Raw genomic sequence first — 25,340 nt, forward strand, 5'->3', positions numbered from 1 at the left:
ACTAACTTGCTCCACATCAACTAGAATTTTATTTCACTTGGCTTCAACTAACTTTTTTCTTGGCTTGAACTAACTTTTCTCGGCACCTACTATCCACTTGGTCAAGCTTGAAAAATGAACTTTGTTTAACTTTATTCTTCTAAACTTTCTAAGCGTAGCTAGCCATTTTGTAACCTCAAGTAGATCATCAATATATAATGTTATCACTATCTTAATTGATTCTTGTACTTCATTATATAATCATAACTCAACCTTTCCTCTAGGTACTTTTGTTACATCTTGTTGTTCAAATCCTCCTCATCAATCAGCTAAGTGATAGTACTTGAAACATATAAGCAATTGTCTTACTAACAAATGGAAAGTTTGACATCAATGACAAAACAATGATTGAAACAAAAAATCTTCTTCAACAATGAATGATTTTTTCAATCAGATATCAAAAATATCTCGCTTTAGCATTGATGGAAAACCAAAGTGATCAACCAAGTCAAACAAATGATGAACATCTTGTTCCATCAAACTAACTAGGTTAAAATAGTAAGACAATGCCAAAAGGAAAACTTGTAATTTGAAATTTCTCTCTCTATCAAAAACTTCCATCTTTAGATTAGGTTACAACAATATAACTCCCTCTAAGTTTCTTCTATATCCTCTCTCTCTCTCATACTGAATTGATCAACATAATATCTCCCTCTTTGTTCTAATCTTTCCTCTAGTTGCTTTTTGCTTTGTCCCTCTTTCTTTCTTTTGGTCTTTCGATCTTCTAATGATGTACTTTATCCATTGTTCCTCTTGCACTTGATCACTTTAGTGTACCTTCTTCCTCTTTGACAATAATGCAAAAGACATATATTCAACACTTGACATCTTTAATATATGCAAATATAGGCTTTTGTAGGTTCTTCAATTTCTCCCTCTGTCACCTTGCTTGTGACTACTTTGTAGTTCCAAGTCTGTTATTACATTAGCAAATTCTTAAAGTAAGATCCACTACATCAATTTGTATTGAATGAATGTTAGCTTGTTTGATGCAGGGAACTCCCTTTATCTTTTACATAGCCCTTGATAGGGGTATCACCCCTAGTTTACCTCTTAGATACTCACAAGCATCCTTAGGTAATGTTTTTGTGAAGATATTAATAGTTTTATCCTTTGTGTTAATATATTCCATCTTCACCTCTTTATCTTGAACCAATTCCCTTACATAATGATACTTGATTGCAATGTGCTTTGTCTTTGTATGCATCAGAGGATTCTTTGATATATTAATAAAACTTGTATTGTCACAATAAAGTGTCACTAGTTCTGTGATCTCTTCCTTCATTCCCTTAAGTAGCTATTTGATCCATTCAATTTTTGTGTAGTTAATAATAGCGACAACATACTCTACTTTAGTAGTAGATTGGGAAGTACAACTCTACTTCTGGCCAGTCCATGTAATAAGTCTTTTGCCTCAGAAGAATGCTCCTCCACTGGTGCTTTTTCTATCATCAATGTTTCCAACCCAATCAACATCAGTGTAGGCCCTTAGTTCAAACTTTTCATTCTTCTTATAGCATAAACCAAACTCTTCTGTTCCTTTCAAGTATCTCATTATCCTTTTCACAACCATCAAATGATTCTCTTTGGGATTAATAGAGAATCTTGCAACTATTCCTACAACTAATGAAATATTAGGTTTGATGTGTACTACATATTGCAATTTACCAATCATGGATCTGTATAATGTTTGATTTACCTCATTTGAATAATCATTCTTTGATAGCTTGAGTGTTGTCACCATAGGTGTACTTACTAGTTTGGAATCCTCTAGTTCAAATGTCTTCAATATCTCTTTGACATATTTTGATTGAGTGATATACACACCATATTTCATCTAATATACTTGTAGTCCCATGAAGAATTTTATCTCACCAAACATTGATATTTCAAATTCTTGCTTCATCTGATTTACAAAATCCTTACACAAAGCATCTTGTCTTCCAAATATGATATCATCAACAAATATTTTAGATAATAGTATACCTTTGTCCTTATCTATCTTTATGTATAAATTTCTATTATCATCTATCCTTTCAAATCCAATCTTCACAAGATAAGTATGATGTCTCTCATACCATGCTTTTTGTGCTTGTTTTAATCCATATAGGGATTTGTGCAGTCTACATACCATGTTACTATTATCTTTATCAACAAAACTTTTTGGTTGTTCTATGTAGATTTCTTCTTCTAATATGCCATTTAGAAATGCAGACTGGACATCCATCTGATAAACTTTGAAACCTTTGTATGCAACATAAGACAGAAAAATTCTTACTCCTTCTATTCCTACAACTGGGCAAATGTCTCACCATAGTAAATTCCTTCTTCTTGTGCATACTCTTTGCAAACTAGTCTTACTTTGTTCCTTGTCACTTCACCATTCTCATCTAGCTTGTTTTTGAATAACCATTTGGTGTCAATCACATTCTTGCCTTCTAGTCTTGGAACTAGACTCCATGTCTTGTTCTCCTCTATCTGCTGAATTTCTTCTTCCATAGCCTTGTACCAGTCATCATATTCCAAAGCATCTTTCACTATCTTAGGTTCCTTCATGCTTAAAAAACATGATTCACTTCTCAATCTATTTCTTGTCATTGGCCTTGCATCTTTGTCTCCAATGATTTGATCTATAGGATGATGTCTTTTGACATATTTGGATAGTCTAGGCTCAGTTCTTGTAACTACATTTTGTCTCTCAATTTCAATGTCACTGTGTACATCTCTATCAAGTGTTTCACCATCTCTTTCATGTGTGGTAATCTTAGAATGTGCATTTTCCTCATTTTGCAACTCAACATTCATAGATTGTGACTCGACAGTTATTGAGACTTGCTGTTGGTTTACAACTTGATTTGTAACATCTTCGTCAACAAGCATTCCTTTATAGAAATAAATAAATGATTTGTATTCTTCTAGTTTCTTTGTAAGTTCAGCCTCATGTACTTCTATAAACTCATCAAAATTCACATTTGTACTTTCTACAATTTTGTTATTGTTAGTAATTAAACATTTGTAAGATTTACTTCTTATGAAGTAACCAAGGAATATACCTTCTTCACTTTTTACATCAAACTTTCCACTCCTAACATCTTTAAGAATATAGGATTTACTTCCAAATACCTTAAAGTATTTCACATTAGGTAAATATCCATACCATAGTTCAAAAGGTGTTGAATGAATACCTTTCTTGACTTGCACATGGTTCAAGGTATATACAATAGTACTTATAGATTCTCTCTAGTACTTCAAAGAAACACTCTTCTTCATCATGAGTGTTCTAGCACAATGTATTATAGATCTGTTTCTTCTTTCAACAATTCCATTTTGTGGAGGGGTCCTAGGTGTAGATGTCTATCTTTTGATTCCTCTGTCATTATAGAACATCTCAAACTCATTTGGAGAGAATTCTCCATTCTCATCCTCTATCTAATCTCAAGCATTTTAGACTTTTACCTATTTCTTTTCAACTCTTGCCAAGCACCACTTAAACATTTGAAAAGCATCAATTTTTTGTTTTATAAACATGATTGTCATCATCCTAGAGTAATCATCAACAAATAGCATTATGTACTTATCTCCTTTGTAGCTTTGCACTTCAATAGGTCCACACAAGTCAGTATGAACAATTAACCTAGTATTTCTTTAGAGGTATAAACTTTACTTTTATAGCTTGACTTTTTCATCTTTCCTAGCTAACATTGTTTGCATATTATATTATTTGGTTTCTCCAAAATTAACATGACATAATCTCTTGTGCTAAAGCCATACATCATCAAATTTTGCAGTAAGATAGGTAGCATCTTCTATATCTAGATAGAATAGATTACTTCTAGTTTGATCACCTTTTCCAATCAAGTTTCCAGTTCTATCATATATCTTGGTAGTTCTATTTTCAAACTCAACCTTACATCCCAAATTATTCAATTGTGACACACTTAACAAGTTATAATTCAATCCTTTAACATAATAAGCATTGTTACATGAAATCTTGTCTGTGAGTTTTAAAGACCCTTTTCTTTTTATCAAACATGGTGCATCATTACCAAACCTTACACTATTTCCATCATAACAAGTTAAGGTAACAAAATTACTCTCTTCTCTAGTCATGTTATGTGAGCATCTACTATCAATGATCCATTTGCCATTCTTGTTCACACAAGTCATAAGTGTAGTTGCCTCATCCTCATCAGATTTGTCCTTCATTGCAACATATACCACTTCATCATCATGTTCATCAGCAATGTAGTGTGACTTCTTGCCTTTGTCTCAATAGTCTCTTCCATCATCTTCTCTTCTATTTTTGTACTTTTTCCCTTCTCTATAGTTCTTCTATGTACATCTTGCAATAATATGACCAACTTCATTGCAATTGAAACAAATAATGAGTAACTTACCTTTGAAATTGCCTTTTCCTCTGTGAAATCTTCTTGCCATTAATGCTTTCAATTGTTCAATATCTTCTCATCTGTATTACTATCACTAGATGCATATTTTATCTATCTTTTCTTCTTCCTCTTCTTCTTCTTCTTCTACTTTACCTCCTTAGAGTCCTTCAGTAACAATTTTTCTTTGAAAGTTGATTCAATACTCTCTAGTTTGTAGTTGTCAAAATTAGATAGCTCAAAAGTAGTGAGTCTACCTACCAAACCTTCAAGGGTCAAAACATTTCGTAGTATACATCTTAACTCTTGGATTGTAGAAACTCTAATGGCATAAATAGGCAATAATATCATCAAGACTTTACTTAGCACAGTATCATCATCTATTTTACTAGTACCACCTTTTATTGTACTAACAACTTCTTTTATCCTAATAACATATTGGGCAATATTCTCACCTTCTTCCATTCTCATGTCATCAAACTTATCTCTAAGACTCTCTAACTTGGTTCTTTGAACATTTTTGTCTCCTTCATAGATGGTGGCTAGGGCATCCTACATCTTTTTTGCACTATCAAGACCTTTGATATCATCAAATTTGGTATAGCTTAGGGTAGAGGCAATCTCTAACATTGCCTGATTGTGTTCTTTCTTTTTCTTCATATCTTCAGCAGTTAGGGCTCCTACTGGATCAACATGCTCCATTGAAATGCAAGATTGTATAGGATCTCCAAGTCCTCCAAGGTATAGCTTCATCAAAATTTTCCATGCAGGAAAGTTATCTCTGTTGACCTTGGGTACTTCTCTTTTTGACATCTTGATCTATTTGCTTCTAGTACCTTAAAAATAATCCTCTTAAGCAGATGGTTCTGATACCAATTGTTGGAATTATTTTAGAAAAACTAAGAAGCTGGGGGGGGGGGGGGGGGTGAATTAGTTATTCAAGGTTCAGATGTACAAATAAAAACTTTTCACAATTCAGTGAACCATAAAACATTCTTATCCATGCATGCATTCATTGTGTATCAACTAAAACTTATATGTTATTGTCAAATCAACTTGCAAAAATGTAAAGTATGAAACACAACACATCCATTAGTACATTTGACATAATGATTTAACATGGAAACCCAATTTGGGAAAAACCACCATTAACATGCTACTCCTTTTACACTCTTCTGAAGTGATGCCTTGTTAAATGTTACAATACACACTGTTAAATGTGACCCAGTTAAGGGATTTCATTCACCCTACTAAAAGTGAGCCTTGTTAGATGACTTTAGGCCATTCACTTGGAATGCTAGACTATTAAAGGATTTTCCAATGAATATTAAGTCAACCTTACTCCAAAGGATTTACCCTACATTGATACAATTGTTAGAAAGTAACAATAGAGCTTTGATCTGATACAACTTACAACCTTACTTGTAGATTACAAATCTCTATTCAGTCCTCAACTCTGCTTGGATTTCATTCTTTGTAGCTCTGACAACTTGTTCACCTTTCAAGAATTCATCCTCTTAAGCCTTCTTTCTTAGTATGCCATTGTAGACTTCTTTACTTGGGTCACTTGATGAAACAAAACCTTTTTTCCTTCTTCTTATTAGATTTTCACATCAAACTCCCTAACTCTTTTGGTTCATGACTAGAAATTCCTATATATAGGAAATTAGAACATTTTCCTGCTCATTATCCATCATCAAAATTATCATTTTCGATGGATTAGGTAGGATACAATGTATCTACCCATATCCTATCTTCTCTAGAAACTTCTCGTAGAATCCATTTGAATTTGCCCCCAAAATGGTTCACATAAGATTTTGTGCCACCATTTCAGCAATTTTATCTTCTTGCTAATTCAAAAGTTCCAAGAAAACAAACTTTTTGACTTTATTTGGCAAATCGTTGATCTTTTTCATAATGTAGCAGCTCGACATTATCAATCTTATGATGCTTGACACATACTGTGTCACTCGACAACTGTGAAATCACTCGACATCAACTAGATTTTATTGTGCTTGACATCAATTCAAAAGTTACTTGGCATCTACTAGCTTGCTCAACATCCACTAGAATTTTCTTTCACTTGGCTTCTACTGACTTTTTTCTTAGCTTGAACTAACTTTGCTTGACACCTACTATTCACTTGGTCAAGCTTGGCAAATGAACTTTGTTTAACTTTATTCTTCAGAACTTTCTAAGTGTAGCTGGCCATTTTGTAACCTCAAGTAGATCATCAATACATTATGTTATCACTGTCTTAACTGATTCTTGTACTTCATTACATAATCATAACTCAACCTTTCCTCTAGGTACTTTTGTTACATCTTGTTGATCAAATCCTCCTCATCAATCAACTAAGTGATAGTACTTGAAACATATATGAAATTCTCTTACCAAAAAATGGTAGGTTTGACATTAGTAACAAAATAATGATTGAAACACACAATATTCTTCAACAATCAATGATCTTTTCAATCATATATCAACATAGAATATGTATGCAAATTGATCAATTTTCTATTGTGTAGCTGAGATCTAATAAAAACCTTAAAAAATCTCAAAATATACATGTTCAAAAGGAGATATAAAGAGATACCTATTTAGAAGGAAAAGAAACCAACATTTACATACCCTTGAAGAGAATCACAAAGCTAGGACATGGGACCAAAATTATAGAGCAAGGGAACAACACAACAATGAAATCATAGAGCAAGGGCACAACATGGCAAAAAATTCATAGAGCAAGGGCATGACACCAAAATTATAGAGTAAGGACATGAAAATGAAGCATAGAGATCACAAGGGCATGACAACCAAATCACAAAGCAAGGGAGCAACTACAAAATATAGAGATATATCACAGGAACAAAATGTAGTAAGAACATATGCATAATCATGAGGCTCATTCCCCCTTAGAAGCCATAACCTAGTTAAATATACATATATATCAACCTAGCTAATCAGAAACTAGATCCATTTATCTTGTTATGGTTTGTTTCTTTCTCAAAATATATGCTATGATATGTTTTTGTAAAATTTCTTGTGAACTCAGCCCATTTTTTGTGGTCACAAGATCTTGAGGTAAGTCACTTATCATGAGTTGAGTGAGTTTTATTGTTTTTTTATTTGGATATTGGAAAATGTATGTAGCTAGATCACATATGCAATAAGCACCTTGAAAAATATCTCTATGAATATATAAAGAGATACATGTTTAGAAGGAAATATAAAAAACATACATGTTTACAAGGAAAAGAAAAAACATTTACATACCTACCTCTTCTTTCCCTTGAAGAAAATTGCAGAGCTAGGACACTTAGATCACAAGAGTATGTCATGAAAATAAAATCACAAAGCAAGGGCATGAAACAACAATAAAATCATAGAGAAAAGGGTACAACACAACAATGAAATCAGAGAGCAAGGGCACGAAAATGAAATGCAGAGATCACAAGGGTACAAAAACCAAATGCATCAATCACAAGAACCACAAAAATGTTCGCAACTCTCCACCCTCATTCAAAGCTCTTCACCTCTTTCGTGCACACCTCTCCAAAATCAAAACAAATGGAAAATGATTGTCATGTTTTTATTTTTATTTTATGCTTGCAAGGGCATCACAATTATGACTCCAACGTTAGTATTATGATGATGTTGGGGACAAATGTAAAAAAAACCATGAAAATGACCACAAATTACAACATCACCACAAATTTTCATTGCAATTTGACCCCAAATGTTGTAGTGTGCATAATCATCCACAAACAATATGAAATATCTATCACCATAGTAACTATAAACTCCAATTGGACCACATAAATCACTATGCACTAATTTTGAAATCATTTGAAGTGTGTGCCTTTCTAGAAAAACTAGACTTTGTTATATTACCAAGGTGACATTCTTTACAAACAACATTTTTAGGTTTTTATAGATTTGGTAAGTCTCTTACATTTTTATTTCTACTGATTTTCACCATATTTTCAAAGTTTACATGATGCAAAATTTTATGCCATCACCACACATTCTTGACTCTAACAAATAAACATTTCTCAATTGTAGGATCAAGGTAAAGTAAGTTACCTTTTGTTTGCATTTTGGTTCCAATTATATTACCTTCATCATCAAATATTTTGATCTTCCTTTTCTTAAATTCTAGCTTGTGTTGAATTATTTAACCGAGTTACACTCAAAAATTATGTTTAAGTCCTTAAACCTTATATACATCATCACATCTGATCTTATTAGTCAATATTAGTGATCCTTTACCTTTCACTGATATGGAACATCACTACCAAACTTAACAGTTCTACCATCATTAATTTCTTCAAATTTATCAAACTCACTTAGATCACCAATTTTGTGATGTGGAAAATCTCTATCAATAATCCATGAGTAATTCTTTGTAACATGTGAAATAAGGGTAGTTTCATTCTCAAAATATTTGACCATTTCACTATTCCTTAATTGCAACATAGACTATTTCAACTACTTCCTTGTCATCATTACTACTAGACTAAGTGTACTCTTCTTTTGTAATGTAGCACAACTTCTTTCCTTTGTCTTTGTAATCTCTATTCTTCCTATATTTGAAATATTTGTTGTCATTTTTATCATTTCTACGAGACTTTCTTTTGTTAGGACATTTAGCAACAAAGTGACCAACCTCATTACATTTGAAATAGATCAAGGGAAGTTTACCTTAGTATTTACCTTTACCTCTTGATAACCTTCTTGCAAGCAATGTTTCAGTCTCATCTAGATCATCTTTACTTTTAGAATCACTTTATTCTTTAGTTTTCTTCCCTTTCTTTGAATTGCTGACAGTTAGACTATTATCATAATTTCTCAACTCAAATGTAGTCAACTGACCAACTAGACAATCAAGTGTCAGATCCTTTATAGGCACGACTCTTACTTCTTGAATAGTAGAAACTTTAATAGAATAAACATGCATAAGAGTTCTTAAAACTTTACTTACAATTTTAGAATCAATAATAGCTCCTCTAACAGCTCTGATTTCACTTACATCTTTGATTTGATTTACATATTATGCAAAATTTTCACCTTCTTTCATTTCATGTCATCATACTTAGCTCTCTAGCTTTCAGCTTTGGCTCTCTTACATTGTCATCTCCATATATAAGCTTTAGTTTAGCCAACATTTGCTTAGCATTGGTACAATTCTTGATATCAAAAAATTGAACATCATTGAGAGTAGATGAAATTGTTGGAAACCTAATTGGGAAAGTGTGATACTAAGAGGGGGATGGGGGGGGGGGGGACCTATAAAACTTCTCTTACTTCAAACATGAAACCTATTTGATCTCACCACATAAACACGAAATTAAACATATATCTCACATCAATGTAACCATTCACATTAACATTAGATCTATCTTCTAACTTCATAAATGTAAACTCATAAACTCATAATACATCAACAAACATATTTGGTAACACATAAACCCTCCAAGGTGAAGATAAAATTGTGGTGGGGATGACACCCACAAAATATTCACTATTGCAAAAATAAAGTTGTGCCTGTTAAGGCTACACTAATTTGATCACTTATTATGATCTACTATATGAGGGGTCTTTCCTATTAAAGGCTAAAAGAACTACTAGGGTCCACCTTGGTTAAAGGATTTTATATCACAATTCAATGAGTTCTTGATTAGGAGATTTATATTTAAGCTTGTTAAAGCTACTATGTTAAGAGATTTAAACCCTGAAACACCTATTTGAATGTTTAGTACACAATCCTTTGGGTAGAACTTCAATTCTTGATAACAGATCCCCTCTATGCAATATAATATCACCTTGTTGTAATAGATCTAATATGTCTCTACTAAAAACACTTCATTGCTTTGCTTGATCTTAACTCTCTAATTCATATCTAAAAATTTACATGCAATTAGAATAATCACATAGACACACACACCCATACATACTCATACATCAAACTAGGTCATAGACCCTCCTTAAATAGATGTTTGGGTGAACCTTCTAGATCCAAATCATGATCTAGAATCAATCATTTTTCCACTTAGTCCTTGCATTTTTCTAATTGGTGAATTTCCTTACCTAGGGATTAGTGATCTTTCCTTGAACACATAATCACCTCCTTGATTACCTCCTTGATCTTCAAAATACACTTTCATCTCAATAAAAATAGTTAACATAAGATTTTGTGCTATTACAAATAAATATGTTAAATTGTCTTACTCAACACTTACAACACACTTATACTTGGCATAAGTTGTTTCTTTATGTTGTCCCTTGGCCTTAACAATGCTTGGTATGAACTGAATATCTAAACATATGCATCACTCAATGTTAACTACTATTTTTTACAAACTTGACATTCACTAGAGTACTCAATGACCATTAGCTCACTCAACAATAACTATTGCTCAATCCATGACTTAGAATATTTATAAGTCTTCACTCCTTAGCTCAACCTATATAGGATGACTCAATTGCAATGATAACTGAATAATCATGCCTTGTGAGTAACTAAGTCTTTGACACTAATAAACAACATGACATAGGGACTAAAAATCTCCCCCTTAAAATATAATCCATACCTTGACTCGGTATACGCTATACATGTTTAAACTCTACACTTGGTATATACATCTTCAAAACCTCAAAATTTTGAAACTTACAAACTCCCAATCTATCCTCCTTTATTACCTTCATATACCTTGTTTTCTTCTTATTTTCCCCTTGTTTTTTTCACTTGTGTCTCTTGGGGTTTGGATGTCAAACTACTTCAAAAATGGTTTGTGAATTTGAAAAATTCTACTCAAAGTATTATCCCAATTAGCCCTTACAGATTCAATAGCCTAAGACTTTACCTCCAATTTTATTGTAAGATCCACTAGACTATCAAAAAATGACAAATTTGGATCAACATGGACTAACTCCTTTGTATTCTTTAAATGTAACTACACAACCTCAAGGTGAGGTGTCATCATGGCTTGTATAGAGATCAAATTTTCTCAAATCCTTCTAAACTCAACAGTCAATTCTTTAAGCCTTTCTTGTTGAAAATTTACCTTAGATAAGTGTGCAACATAGAACTAGCATATAAGGTTAGTGCATTTGCACTATAGTACAAGGTAGCTTCCAATAGATCCATCCTATTTCTAATATCTTTTGCGTAACTTGAGCTATCACACCAATTTCTAAGTGTTATATTTACATTATTTGAAACTTGTTCCAAATTGGTCACAAGTTTAAACAACTCAACCTATCTTATAATAATTTCTGTTGCTACCTTTTCCATCCCTTTCTTTTCAAACTTATTTTCTAACCATTGCATCAATTTTTCATTTGCATAAACATCAAGGTCATTTATTTTCTCTACAATTTTAATCAGCTGCTCAACAATGGGAGCATTCTCATCCAAATTATCAATAAGAAATGAATTAATAAATATATCTTTTATATCATATAACACTCATTTTTGTGCTTGTCTCTATTAGTGCTCTCTTCTTAGCTCAGCTTGTTTTTTTTTTGGCAAATAATTCACTCAAAATTTTCATTTTCTCTTTAGTCAAAGTTGACTTGTCCCAATCTAGTATAACTATGTCATCCTCAAGCATAATAGGCTTAGCTTGGAATAATATATGGGAGTGGATGTTCTTCCTCTAAGACCTTTTACTTGAGGTGCTAGAGCTTAACATGGATACTTGTAGGATTTATGTTTGGATCTCCAGACTCAGTCTCTAAATAATTGCTTGTATGCCCTCAACACCTTTTGGCTCATCAACTTATCTTTTTTCCTCACTTGATGTAATTTCAACAATTGAACTCGGCTATGTTATCTCCTTTTCTCCCTCATTAAGAGGTCCTGAGACATTTGGCCTTTCATTGCTAGTTGTAGATTACTCTACTTGTGTATTTTGACTTTGTATCTCCTTAGTCTTCTCTTGATTTACCTTGATAGCAACATGTATCTAATCTATTCCTTCATTTTTTGACCCAGTCTGCTTCTCGAAAACAACAACATCACCTTTTGTCTCTCTTGTCATTTGTACATTAGTACCAATAGTAACTATGGATGTATCTTTTATACTAACTATTACTTGTTGAGATTGTTGTTTCTCATTGATTTTTGGATATTCATTGATCTATACAATCATTGGATTGGTTTCCATCATTGCATCTTTGATTGATTTAAAAGCTTGCTCCTTCTTTTCTTGCTTAATAGACATAGTCCTTACTGAGTCTTTCTCAGTACTAGTCTCATCCAATAATGTATTCTCTGTAGTGTTATCTTCAATTGTGACTACTTAGTCTAATTCTCACTCTCCTTAGCCATCTTATGAATTGTCTCTACTAATTCCTTGACACCATTATAGATGTCTTCCTTATTATCTAACTCCATTTCTCCTACATGATTCTCTTCATTATCTTCTTTCTCCTCATCTGTAGGCATAAGACCAAAAACTTTCTTACATACAGACTTAATCTCATCTACAACTTCTATTTTATTTTTCAAAATTCTATATGCCCTTCTCTTTGGCACAAAATTCTTACCATAATCCTTCATGGCTATTGACATATGATGTTTTCCTAAATTAGGGATAACTTAGGCTAATGTAGCCTCTGTCATCTATATTTTAGTAGTTAGAGCCCATTTCCACTTTGCATCTATCTTATTATATAGTTCTTCTAGTAATATTTGGCTTCTACTAGTTCATTTGTGGCCTTGGGAAATTAACTTTTGACATGTTCTTAGTATTGTTGTGGCCATATTTTGTGTATGCATGATGAGGGCACAATCCAAGACCAAAATGAACACAATAAGAAAAGGGGATATTATTATTAGAAGTTATATGCTATTGCATTTAGTACAATAAAAATAGACCCAATAACATGCCCTAGGGCTTATTGTGTTGTTTGATTTTAGAGAAAAACCCTCCTCTAGTGCCTTCTTCCAAAATCCACCAAAAATTGCATTTACAATTCCAAAAATGTCCTTAAGTAACCCTAGAATATGCCAGTTGGCATCCACTACCAAAATAGAAGGCTTTAGAAAACTCATCAAAAGTTAGTGTAAAATTAGAAGAATCTAGAAATGGTAGTCCAACTTCTGGGAGGCATAACTTTTGATTTGAGACTTTAATTGTCAAACTATTTACATTTCTAGAAAGCTCTCCAAGCACTCTATAGACCTATGTACTAGCTTTTCTTATCCCCATTTTTTTGGCATGTACGAGGCCATTTAGTGCCTCAAATTTGACTTTGAAGCGCTCTTAGGGGGTCTCTAGGCAACTTAAAACTACAATAACTTTCAAACTGTAAATCCTTTTTTTAATACCCCAAAATTGGCACATTGCCATGTAAACCAATTTTGGTCTATTTTGATCAACCCTAAGTCCTATTTTACTAGGCATTTCTTATTCTGATTACCACTGCTTGACCTAATTGTTAGGTGTAGATAACCCTAATCTGCATTAATCACATTCTCTATTTAGTTCCTAAGTATTGACTTGAATTAGATGCATTAAACCAATTGATTAGATTTACTTTAATTTAAAGTGTTCATACATTGGTTAAATTAAATTATCTCTTAAAGCTAATGTTCAATGGAATTAAACATATTTAATTTAATAAGATAATATCTTTATTTCAATTATTGGGTTTAATTACTCAATTAATTAGAAATATACATTTATGAGGTCATAACTCATTTTATTAAATTAAATAATCTTCCAAATCTTATCTTCAGTTTAGGAATGGGAATTCTAAGTGATCTATCTCTTGACTTGGAGTTGACTTAATCAACTTATTCTCACACTCAAGTGAATTTCAGTTAACTCTTCATTATACTCAGGATATGAGTTAGTTAACCTCACCTACACTAGGAATCTTCCTTCTTGATTGAATCTCAACTTCAATCCTAACCATTCATTTGAGTTGATCTCAACCATTGATTAATTTTGAGAATTATATTTAAGAGGCTTGTAATTCCTCATTATTGGGTTGGAATTGAATTGCATCAAATTACTATCAAAATAGTTGCTTAATATTTTCATAGCTTTCTTTGCTTAGCATTAATATCATATAGATTAAAATGCACTCATATAGCCTAATTTTCTTTTATCTATTATTAGATTAAATTGCATTCTCATTTAGAATAATTGCACTATCATACAACTACATAAATCTCATATTAAAAGGTCTGGTTGCTCACTTCTCAGTCACATTGATTAGATTATTTGGATGAAAAATTCAATGTTCATTCTAGGATGATCTCTTAGGTAAAGTCTATGTTGAAGTGTGTGTGAGGATCTGAGGCCTACATTTCACATATACATTTCTGGCACCCACTGTGGGGATGAGAAATCAATTTTTCTAGCCTCATCTGCTTAGTTTTTTATTTTTTTAATGATTGTCACATTCATCTGTACAGATTTCCAAATTTTTGTGTGAGAAATCTCATTTTTGTGCAAAGAACTAAAGATTTTGTCCCTTTCATTACACTTCCCTACATAAAAAAGTGCATAAATGTGTGGTTTCTCATGTGTTGCACAACATTTTCTCACATAGGCTTGTGTAGGATTTCACATAAAATTTTGCAATAGCACATGCAAAATACAGTTTTCCAAAATTTACTCTTTTATCATTACATTTGACTAACGAGTTTTCTCTGAAGCATTTTCTTTCAAATTTTTGGTTTTTTGTAGCATAACAATGGTTTGCAAGATGTTTTAACAAAGACACCTTTATCTAAACACTTCAAACATATACTAACTATGTGATTGTAGGACACTTTCCAAAGAAATACATGTCAAAGATCAATTTCAAACCCACTTTAAACATCATATCTTCTTTTTTCTTTTCACACATAGTATAATTAGGGCTTGTGAACTTCATAGGGTGCAAGATAGGGGAATAAGGGAGTATGCTCTTTACAACTTGGAAGTCATGCACAAGGGTAAATTAGAAACCGAGAAGCCTTTGAAAGATGACATCTAAGGGAGGCAAGCAAGTTAGTGGTTCTCTAGTATAAGTCCTCTTCTATGAAGGGATGATGATTTCCTTTTAGGGAATCAAAATCTTGAGAAAGGATAAGTTCGGATCAATTAAGGTAACTTGGTGATTAACATGTCTTGCATGTTTGGGCAAGGTGACAAGGTAGAGGAGTATGCTCTTTCCCCTTAAGGGAAAATAGAAACTTAGACCCTTAGATCCAAACCACTAGTCTAAGTCAACCCTTAGAGGGCCTTTTAGAGCAATCCAACCTCTGGGAATGATCCAAGTGAGCACACTCCTTTCACTAGAGTTTCCAACTCATTATAATAAAGAAGATTTGTAGAGAAAAAACCTCAAAATACATGTTAATTTCTTCCTCTTGATTCTTGATATCGCATATCGAGAGGAGGCTTTATCTATTGTACTGGCTGGCACTAGCCCTAGTCTTATTAGTCAAGTGTGTACACTTTCAGATGCTAGCGTGGGCTGATGGTTTTAAATTTCCTTGAAAAGGAATTGGGGATTAATATGAATGGTAGCCAAGTAAAATCTTCTTAGTTAGTTGCTACCTAGTTCACCTCTGAAAGGGGGCATAATATTTGTGCAAGGAGGGGGAAGAATCTCTCCTATAGAACTCACCATAAGTATGTACCTAGGCATTGGAAGGTGGTATACATGCTTGAACCCTACCAAAAGGGTGTTCATTTAGCATATATTTTATTGAGCCCTTGGAATACACCAAAAACATGGGTGCATTCTAGTGGGGTCACATGGTTGTGTGATGTGAATGTATGCACATAAGTTGTAGGACAAAGGTTTTTCTTCCTCTACCATTTTTTTTTATAGGGATAAAGTATGTTTGTTATTGATTCTTAAACTTGTCCAAACCTATCAAAATAAACTAAAAGCCAAGACTCCCCCATCCCTCCAAGTTTCTTTGTCCTTGGTTGGATTGTTTGTAACTACTACTTGCTTCTTGTGTCTTTTTGAAAACAAATTGTTTTGTTCAAAACCAAAATGTTGTTCAACAACTTGAAAACTATCTTGATATCTGTCAAAACAACCAACAATCTATACAAAACTATCTAAACCTTGTAAATCTCTTGAAAATTTTGTCTCAGTTGTCAATCTGGTCCCTGTTTTTGTAAAATTTTGTGTGAGAACCTTTTAGTCCACACTTCTTCACATGGCCCTATCCAAGTCCTCATGTGCTCCTATGCAAATATTTTTGCAAAATCTTGCAAGTTTTTCCTTTTATGTCAAATTATTTATCCTTTTATCAAACTAGCACATCCTCATGTGGCTTTGATCAAGTTCTCATGAGAGAAAAATATCCAAAAATTGTTGTTCTAAGTCTTCACCTAGTTCTTTGTACTTCCTCATGTGGTTCCCTAAGAATATTTGCATGGGATCTTGCCTTGAAACTATCAAACTATTGTGGTAGAGCTTTTTGTGCTCTAAGTCTAGTCTGTTACCTGCAATAGTTTACCTCTTTGTTGTCTGCAAATAGTTTCAAATAGCAACATCTTGCATAGCTAACAACTTGTGAACTACACTCAACCTAGTCTTTTTTTAGTTATCTTGTTCTTGTCCTTTAGTTCTTGTCATATACTATGTCATGATAGTCATAATCTTTGGCTATTCTAGTGATTACTCAAACTACTCGTATCTTAGTATACAACACTTTTATCTTTCGTTTTTGAGTCTACATTCTAGTGTGGTCCTTGTCTAGGTTTTTTTTTTGTCCTTGTCTATGACTATGGCAACAAGAAGTAGAAACATGTTTTATCCCCTTAGACTTAGATGAGGTAGAGCTAGGGGATGTAATCATGGTAGAGTTCACTTTCTAGTTCATACACAATCTATGTCTACTTCATCTAGTGAGGAGTCTTCAGAATCTCTTTTACCTATCAGATCACCTCATGTTCAAAGAACGTTCTCTATGAACTTACAACAAACTAGGAACCCCTTGTATCAAGACGATCCTAAAACTAGCAAAGGTCATACATCTACATACAACACAAAAAAATTCATATTCAGAGGACTTTTCCAACCAAAACATACTGAAACCATTCACATTCCTAAAATGGATGATCAAGGACCTGAACATGGAGAACATAGTAGATACCAAGATCAAAATAAAATAAAAAACATAAGGAACCTTTCTTACTAATGAGAATGAGGAAGAGGTAGAAATAATCCCTGAACACATTGAAAAGTGTCATAAGAACTTCTAAAAAGTCATGGAAATCCTAGTTAATGAAGCAAAAGAGAAATACTTTCTCAAACTTGTCCAAGAGGGAGTTGAGCTACCTCATCACTTTAACATTGAAACTATCATTACACCTAAAGAGGAAACTAAAATGTCAAAAATTGCAAAAATAGTTGAAGATCATGCAAGACCAACTAGCCCAAATGATGCATGATAAAGAAAAACTTGCAAAAACATACACCTTAGATGCTCTTTGTCCATTCCAATTTGAAAAGAGTATAGACATGCCTCCTTTTCCAAGAGGAGTTTAATTACCTAAGTATGATAAATACTTTAGAACTACCAATTCCCAAGATCATTTCTGGGAATTTGAGGCCTTGTCTATGGAATTTATGCATAAATAGACATATCTCATGCATCTATTCCCAAGGAGTCTAGGTGGTTAGGCTATGGAGTGGTTTTCACACTTGCCTACTAGTATCAAAATGTTTGATTGAATTGCTAACCTATATGTCTAATAGTACTCTCACAACATCCAACATTTAGTTAACATTTGAGACTTGTATAACCTCAAATAGAAAGTTGGGGAACCTTTCCTCATATTCCTTCAGAGATGGAGACAACTTTACACCAAATATTCATGAAAGATTCCTAAAATGGAAAATCTTGATCTTCACTGATAACCTCCTACTTGATTTTGGGTATAGATTTCAACTTCAAGGTCTACGCACCTTCCAAGACATGGTCACACAAGCTATCTGTATAGAGGAATTCATTGTCAAAAAGGGTAAACTACCATATAAAAGGAAACTAAACAAGGATCCATCTCTAACAATGACAAACCCAATTATGTGAACAAAAACCAAGAGGTTGTGCATGATGGATTTTTTCACAACATTACTCCTAAACCTACTAAGGCAACCTTCAATCTTACAGTCAATCTCAAAGCATCCAAGAATGTTGAGAAAACTCCTTTTGACAATAAGACATCTGGAAATAAACCAAAGAACACCTCTTTGGTCTCACATCCAAAATGGGAATACACACCTTCTTAGTGAACCTTTGAATGTGGTCTATAAGACCTTGATACAAAAAAAGCTCATTTATCCATTGGAGAACTCTCATCCTTACAATCTGCAACCATGACCACCATGGTGGAATGAAACCACATTTTGAAAATATCACCAAAAAAAGGGTCACAAATCCACCAATTGCATCAACTTCCATCACAAGTTCCAAGACCTAATTGATGATGGTGACATTGTTATAGATGGACATAACAAGAACATAGATCACAAGGCTTTCAGGGAGCTATTTCCATCTTACGAAAAAGGAGAAAACTCAAAATAGAAATCTCATAACAAGATCAACTATATGTACTCTAATGATGATGATGAGATAGTACACATGGTTGAACCCATGGATGCTGAGTACTGTGGTGTCATCACCATCAAGGGAAAACAAGACAAAATTAAACCTAAGACATCACTTGTCTTAAGGGGCTCTTCTTCCAATACATCTAACAATGAACCATCACAATTTTGTGCCAATGTTGTTACACATTCTCATACCAAGTTGGTACTCAAAGGACTTGTGCCTTCTACTCCTGATCTTGAATAACATAAAGACAAACCTCTTGTTGGTGCTTCTAGCAAAGGAACAAAACTTGCAACAATTTCTATAGCTACTATCTACAATATCCTCGATTAGTTATAGTGAACTAATGCTCAAATCATAATCTTTGAGCTTCTCAAAATCTCACCTACTCATAGGTAGATTAATGATAAAGCACTCACTAAGGCAAACATACCTTAAGATCTTGATCTTGAGAGGTTCAGTTCTATGGTAGATCATCTGACCTCACCTTACTATATGCCCTTCTCTAAGGAGGACAATAATTCACTGAGTCATTCGCATAATCAACCTCTACACATTAAGCTCATGATACACTAGAAACATGTCCATTGTGTGCTCATCAATAATGGAGCTGGTTTAAAAATTGTCTCTGCTACTCTGCTTAGACAATTGGACTATTCTAAAGAGTCCATTGATCCCAGTTGTAAGATAACTATCAAAGCATATGATGAAGTTGAATAGAAATCTTTAGGTCTTGTGGTGTTGCCACTCTAGGTTGGTCTTGTAGAAAGGGATGCCACTTTTTAGGTCCTCAACATTCGCTTGGCTTAAAATATTTTTCTAGGAAGACCATGGATACATGAGATGTGAGCTATACCTTCTACTTACCATCAATGCATAAAATTCCCATTTCATGGCTCTAAAGTCACCATACCTATAAGTACTAGATATACCTATAACATGCTAATTTTTTTTGAAAACTTTGTACTTGTTAATAAGGAATCTACAAACCATCATGATAACAAGCTGAAGCAAATTGAATAGTCCCTCATGCTAAAGGAAACTAGAATGGGTGAATATCACATAGAACTAGTTCTATCTTTGACATCTCTTCCTAAGTCTCCAAGTCATTATGGGAGACCATCTGAAGCAAAGACACCATTTCTGTTGACACCTCAAACTAAGTACAATGGTACTTTTGTCAAAGCTACTGCACTTCTTAAGGAGGAATCTAAAAGTAGAGCTATTTTTGCATGGATCTACAAAGAGGAAATTGTAGTTGATCTCACCAAACAGTTTCATGAAATTACTCCTAATAAGTATGGTCCTAGTCTTAGAATCATGAAATGCTTTGGCTACAAGAGAAATGGTCCTATTGGATGCACAAAAATGGTCCAATTGATCCTATCAAAGTGATAGCTAGAAGGAATTGAGACACATCTGGTCTAAGCTTCAAGAAGATTCCCTTCCATCTAGGGAATAACAAATTCATACCAAAACTTGAGAGTTCATCTGAATATGAGTCACAAGTTGAGTCTAAGGACCATGAAGACAATGCTGATGATGAGGATCCTTATTCTTATCCAATTTTTGAAAATTTGGCTAAATTCTTTCTAGAACTAGACAACTTTGTACCATGTGTTAGCACCATGGATGGTCATAATGATTCTTCTAAGGATACTACTGGTTCGTGCATCATACCCAACAAGAATAAGGAGAGTCTAGTCATGCTTTACACATTGAATACCTTTGTAAAAATCTAGATGATGAAGGAGAATTTTTTCCTATCACTATTGGGGAATTCTACAATCTGTCTCCATGCAATATAGATTCTTGAGAGTATGAATTTGACTCTCTTAGAAGCAATTATAGAAAAAGACATAGATCAAGTTCATGCTTATGAAAAACTCTTTGAAGTAGGTGAGTCGTCTAGAGTTAGGTTATATGAGTCCTATCCAACTAGTGTTCTCGAGTCTTTAATTAATGATGTTAGTGTTCAAAGGCATTCAAACACACTTGTAGATGAAGCTACTCTAGCTCTTGAATTGCTCATCCAAGCATTTAATGATTATACCATAAATGCAATCGAACCCACCGCATCTCTTTCACTTACCTATCCCAAGCTCATAGGCTAGAATTCCAATGCATCTAGTGAAGTCCTCACATTCTAGAATGACTATGCTCTTGGTTGCTACTTAAACACTGTCAAACTCGTAAAGTCTTCTACCAGTGAACAAAGTGTTAACATGACTAAAGCTAACATCAACTATCTCATTCATATAATCAAAAAGAAAAGAAGTAAAAGGTCCAATGGTGAAAACCACATTGTGGCAGTGTTGGAACCTAAAAAAAGTAAAAATAAAAGATGTATCCAAGGGTGAAAACCTCTCTAAGGCACTTGCAGATGAGATATTTGATGTGCTTCCTATTCATTTTTAGGAAAGATCATTAGTGTTGATAGATCCAACATAGCTGATCAACTTGGGAATAGAGGAAAACCCTCACATGATACATCATGCACAGTTGCTATCTCCAAAAGAAAAAGAGGAATTCATTGCTTTATTCCAAGAGAAAAAGACAAAGTTTGCATGAACATAATCAAACATGTGATCTCATTATGCATCACTTGTATATCACACTAGGAGTTAAACCAATCAAACAAAAACTTAAGAAAATGCATCCTCATGTTGCATTTCTTATCAAAGCTAAATTGGAAAAAATTCTAAAGGCTAGTTTCATCAGCACTATTGATTACACTGAATGGATTTCAAACATTGTTCTAGTGTCCAACTACAAAAAATCTATTAGAGTCTATACAAATTTTTGAGATCTAAACTTAGCATATCTGAAGGATGATTTTCCACTCCCTAATATTGATATGATAGTGGACATGATGGTAGGATATGAGATGTACTTACTTATGGATGGTTTTTCTAGTTATAATTAAATCAAAATTGCACAAAAAGAGTAGGAAAATACTGCTTTCATTGGTGCATGGGGAAATTTTTGTTGGAATGTAATGCTATTTGGTTTGAAAAATGCTGGTGCTACATATTAGAGGGTAGTCACTATAATTTTTTGTGACATGATGCATAAAAAAATGGAAGACTATGTCGATGATACTCTAGTTAAGAGTGTAAAATGCCATGCTTACCTTCAAGATTTGGGACCTATCCTAGATTGAATGGAGAAATTTAGTTTGAGACTTAATCCCAAGAAATGTGTATTTGGTGTAACATTTGGGAAATTACTTGGCTACATTATGTCTACAAAAGGAAATGAGGTTGATCTAGAGAAAGTTTAAGCAATCATGGACATGCCACCACCTTGTAATATCAATCAGATGAGGGGCTTACAAGAAAGACTCCAATTCATTTCCACATTCATCTCATAACTAGTAGATAGGTCACAACTTTTTACCAAGACTACATAAAGGTGTGAAATATAACTAGATCCAAGATTACGATTAGAGTCTATAAAAAATAAAGCAATATCTTGCTAATCCACAAATCTTGATGCCTCCTATTCATGGGAAGCCTTTTATTTTGTACATTTCAGCAACAAAAACATCTCTAGGTATCTTGCTAGCTCCAGAGGACATTGATAACAAGGAAAGAGCCATTTACTATCTGAGTCACATGCTGATATCCTATGAAAATAATTACAATATCATCAAGAAGGCTTGCTTAGCAGCCATCTTTGCTTCTCAAAATTTGAGACACTACATGCTTGCCTATACTACACAACTGGTTGCTAAAATTGACCCACTAAAGTACTTAATTAACAAGATAGCTCTAATAGGAAGGTTGGCTAAGTGGGTCATGATACTAAGAAAGTTTGATATTCAATATGTTAAATGGAAGGCTATCAAAGGACAAGCAATTGCTGATCAGTTACCAGAGGTGCCCATGTAGAGTCTTCTTCCACTAAACATTGACTTCCTGATAAATCAATTTTGACACTCACACATCAAACTTGGGTGATGTTCTTTGATAGTTCCTTCACACAAAAAGAATCCAGTGTTGGGCTACCATTCATAAAACCATAGAGGTATTCATTGCCTAAGGCATACAAGATTCTATTTCATTGTACAAAACATATTGCAAAATATGAATCTCTGATTACTAGCATGAAAATTATAGTTTAATGGAGAGTAGATCTATTGAACATCTTGTTGGAAATATAGGAGTAATTGAGAGGGGGTGTGAATCAATTACCACTAAAATAAATTCCAAATCCCATATATGTCAAATAAAAATGATTGCTGCTATTATTCGATAAACACACAAAGATGTTGTAACTTGGTAAATGTAGAGTGTGATTTAATTTCAACTAATCTTAAAAATCTTAAAATATTAATAGTGATTAATTTACAAACATAAGAGAAATAACATGAACACATGAGAAACTAGGATTTAACATGGAACCTAATATGGGAAAAACCATCGATGTAACTAGTTACTAATTTCACTTTTCTGAAGTGAGCCCTGTTAAGAGCCAACCTAGTTAAAGGTTACAAAACACACTATTAGGTGTGACCTTGTTATAGAATTTAATCACCCTGTAAGGAGTGGCCTTGCAAGAGGTCTTAAAATAATTCAATGGAACTATCACCTTGTTAGAGGATTTACAACTGGCTATTAAACCAACTCTATTAAGAGATTTTGGATCACTGCTACAATGGTAAGAGAGTAACAATGAAATAACTTGATTGTGATACAATTGAATTACTGATTAAAAATATCTATTCTACTTCATACTTGATCCTTCTTGATTGAATAATACTTTTCTTCTCCACAAGGATACCTGCTTTATCCTTCAGGTTCACTCAAACTCTTTCCTTCTTAATTCAATCAACTCATTTACACATACACACTAAAAATATTAACTTGACCTTTCATTTATATCATGTAGATTTTCAAGTCAGCCTAATTACAAATTACAATAACCAATAATCATTACCACAATTAGCTAGAAATAGTACTTGAAATAATTAGGCTTCTTATGCCAATACAACAAAATCCTTCATTGGCCGACCCTGCTTCGTAAATTATAGTTCTGAGATGATTTCCTATGTTAACCAATAGAAGCTTGGTTAACACTATAAAATTGCAAAAATTCTTTTCCAACCAAGTGAACTTGGTGAACACTAACTCTGTCCAACTTTCCTTCGCTAACCATGAGTACTCGGTTAACACTGTTTCCTACCAAAATTCCTTTGACACCTGAGTGAGCTTAGTGGACACTATTTGACAACTAATATGACATTTGTGTAACATCAAAGACAACACACAATTAGAAAATTGTATCCAATAATCTCCCTATTTGGCATTGATGGAAACACAACATGTCATAGCATAATGAAATTTGAGAACAAGACTTCCTCTGATAGAAAGTTTCTCCCTCTTAGATTTTTTTTACAAAAAACTTCTTCTTTCATGCAGTAATCTCCCTCTATGAAGGAATTAAAATAAATTCTATGATAGTATACTTCTCCATCAGAAAGATGTAAACAAATTTCAAAAAGATATGACAACAATCTTCTCCCTCTTTAACAACACATGCCAAGAACAACACATACCAAATTAGTATCAATGTACCTTGAGTACTGATTCATATGTAATATTCCCTTTGACTATGCTACATCAACTAATTGATCTTCAACTTGGTTCCTATTGATGCATCACTAAAACTTTATTTAGTGAGCTTAAAATAGGGGAATGACCCCTAACTTACCTCTTAGATATAGGAATGCATCCTTAGGTAATGGCTTGCTGAATATGTTTGTAATCTATTCTTTTGTGTGAACATATTCCAATCTAATTTCTTTATCCTGCACCAATTCTCTGATAAAATGATATTTTATGGCAATGTGCTTAGTTTTGGAATGCATCACTGGATTCTTTGATATGTTAATTATGTTGTTATTATCACAATACATGACAACTAGTTCTTTGATCTTAACCTTCATGCCTTCGAACAACTATTTAAACCAAACATTATTAGAAAAATTCACCGCTGTTGAAACATATTTTTCTTTTGTTGTAGATTGGGATGTGCAATTTTTCTTTTTGTTTATCCAAGATACCAATATTTTACCAAGAAAGAATGCTCCACCACTTGTACTTTTTATATCATCCAGATTTCTTGCCCAATTAGCATTAGTGAATACCTTTAGGTCTAAGTTTCCTCCAAATTTGTACCATAAACCATAGTCTTTAGTACCTTTTAGATATCTCAAAATTCTTTTGGTTGCCATCATATGATTTTCTTTGGGTTTAGCTGAGAATCTTGCCACTATCCCAACTACTAAAGCAATATCAGGCCTTGCATGAACTACATACTATAATTTTCCA

This window comes from Cupressus sempervirens, chromosome 7, assembly GCF_028749045.1.
Source record: "Cupressus sempervirens isolate cs-2001-9-10 chromosome 7, ASM2874904v1, whole genome shotgun sequence".
Taxonomy (NCBI): domain Eukaryota; kingdom Viridiplantae; phylum Streptophyta; class Pinopsida; order Cupressales; family Cupressaceae; genus Cupressus; species Cupressus sempervirens.